Here is a 2829-nt window from a genome sequence, read left to right on the forward strand (position 1 = left end):
TGTACCACATCTTCTTTATCCAGTCTTCTATTGAAGGGCTTTTTGGTTGTTTCCATGTCTTGGCCACTGTGAACAATGCTGCAATGAACATAGGGCTGCATGTGTCTTTACGTATCAATGTCTCTGAGTTTTGGGGGTATATACCCAGTAGAGGGATTGCTGGGTCATAAGGTAGTTCTATTTTCAGTTTTTTGAGGAACCACCATACTTTCTTCCATAATGGTTGTACTACTTTACATTTCCACCAACAGTGAATGAGGGTTCCTTTTTCTCCACAGCCTCTCCAACATTTGCTATTACCTGTCTTGTTAATAATAACTAATCTAACAGGTGTGAGGTGGTATCTCATTGCAGTTTTGATTTGCATTTCTCTAATAACTAATGAAGATGAGCATCTTTTCATATATCTGTAGGCCATTTGTATTTCTTTCTGAGAGAAGTGTCTGTTCATGTCCTCTTCCCATTTTTTTATTGGATTGTTTGTTTGTTTGTTGTTGACTTTCATGAGTTCTTTGTATATTTTGGATATTAGGCCCTTATCTGAGCTGTTGTTTGAAAATATCATTTCCCATTTAGTTTGCTGTTTATTTTGTTGTCAGTTTCCCTTGCTGAGCAAAAACTTCTTAGTCTGAAGTAGTCCCATTCATTTATTTGTGCCTTCACTTCCCTTGCCTTTGGAGTCAAATTCATAAAATGCTCTTTAAAACCAAGGTCCATGAGTTTAGAACCTATGTCTTCTTCTATGTACTTTATTGTTTCAGGTTTTATATTTAGGTCTTTGATCCATTTTGAATTAATTTTAGTACAAGGGGACAAACTGTAGTCGAGTTGCATTCTTTTGCATGTGGCTTTCCAGTTTTCTCAGCACCATTTGTTGAAGAGGCTTTCTTTTCTCCATTGTGTGTTGTTGGCCCCTTTATCAAAAATTATTTGACCATATATATGTGGGTTTTTTTTTTCCTTTTTCTATTTTTTTATTAAATTTAATGCAGTGACATTGATAAATCAGGGTACATATGTTGAGAGAAAATATCTCTAGATTATTTTGACATTTGATTGTGCTGCATACCCCTCCCGCAAAGTTAAATTGTCTTCTGTCACCTTCTATCTGGTTTTCTTTGTGCCCCTCCCCTCCCCTAACCCCTCTCTCCTTCTTCACCCCATCCCCCCTCCCCCAACCCCCTGCCCCTGTTGCCATCACATTCTTGTTCATGTCTCTGAGTCTCATTTTTATGTCCCTTCTATGTATGGATTCATCTCATTTTTTTTCTGATTTATTTATTTCACTCCGTATAATGTTATCAAGGTCCATCCATGTTATTGTAAATGATCCGATGTCATCATTTCTTATGGCTGAGTAGTATTCCATAGTATATATGTACCAAAGTTTTTTAATCCACTCGTCCTCTGACGGACACTTGGGCTGTTTCCAGATCTTCGCTATTGTGAACAATGCTGCCACAAACATGCGGGTGCATTTCTCCTTTTCGAGCCGTTCTATGGTGTCCTTGGGGTATATTCCTAAAAGTGGGATAGCTGGGTCAAAAGGCAGTTCGATTTTCAGTTTTTTGAGGAATCTCCATACTGTTTTCCACAGTGGCTGCACCAGTCTGCATTCCCACCAGCAGTGCAGGAGGGTTCGCTTTTCTCCACATCCTCGCCAGCACTTATTCTGTGTTGTTTTGTTGATAAGCGCCATTCTGACTGGTGTAAGGTGATATCTCATTGTGGTTTTAATTTGCATTTCTCTAATGATGAGTGATGTTGAGCATTTTTTCATATGCCTATTGGCCATCTGTATGTCCTCTTTGGAGAAGTGTCTATTCATCTCTTTTGCCCATTTTTGGATTGGGTTGTTTGTCTTCCTGGTGTTGAGTTTTACAAGTTCTTTATAAATTTTGGTTATTAACCCCTTATCAGATGTATTGTCAAATATGTTCTCCCATTGTGTAGTTTGTCTTTTTATTCTGTTCTTGTTGTCTTTAGCTGTGCAAAAGCTTTTTAGTTTGATATAGTCCTATTTGTTTATCCTGTCTTTTATTTCACTTCCCCGTGGAGATAAATCAGCAAATATATTGCTCTGAGAGATGTCGGAGAGCTTACTGCCTATGTTTTCTTCTAAGATGCTTATGGTTTCACGGCCTACATTCAAGTCTTTTATCCATTTTGAGTTTATTTTTGTGAGCGGTGTAAGCTGGTGATCTAGTTTCATTTTTTTGCAGGTAGCTGTCCAAGTTTCCCAACACCATTTGTTAAAGAGGCTGTCTTTACTCCATTGTATTTCCTTACCTCCTTTGTCAAATATCAGTTGTCCATAGAACTGTGGGTTTATTTCTGGGTTCTCTGTTCTGTTCCATTGATCTATATGCCTGTTCTTATGCCAGTACCAGGCTGTTTTGAGTACAATGGCCTTGTAGTATAACTTGATATCAGGAAGTGTGATACCTCCCACTTTATTCTTCTTTTTTAAGATTGCTGAGGCTATTCGTGTCTTTTTTTGGTTCCATATAAATTTTTGGAATATGTGTTCTATATCTTTGAAGTATGTCATTGGTATTTTAATTGGTATTGCATTGAATTTATAAATTGCTTTGGGTAATATAGACATTTTAATGATGTTTATTCTTCCTAACCATGAGCACGGTATATGCTTCCACTTGTTAGTATCTTCCTTGATTTCTTTTATCAATGTTTTGTAATTTTCCGAGTACAAGTCTTTAGTGTCCTTGGTTAAGTTTACTCCTAGGTACTTTATTTTTTTGGTTGTAATTGTGAAGGGGATTGTTTCCTTAATTTCTCTTTCTGACTGTTCATTGTTGGTGTATAAAA

The sequence above is a fragment of the Saccopteryx bilineata genome, chromosome 2 (assembly GCF_036850765.1).
Source record: "Saccopteryx bilineata isolate mSacBil1 chromosome 2, mSacBil1_pri_phased_curated, whole genome shotgun sequence".
NCBI lineage: Eukaryota > Metazoa > Chordata > Mammalia > Chiroptera > Emballonuridae > Saccopteryx > Saccopteryx bilineata.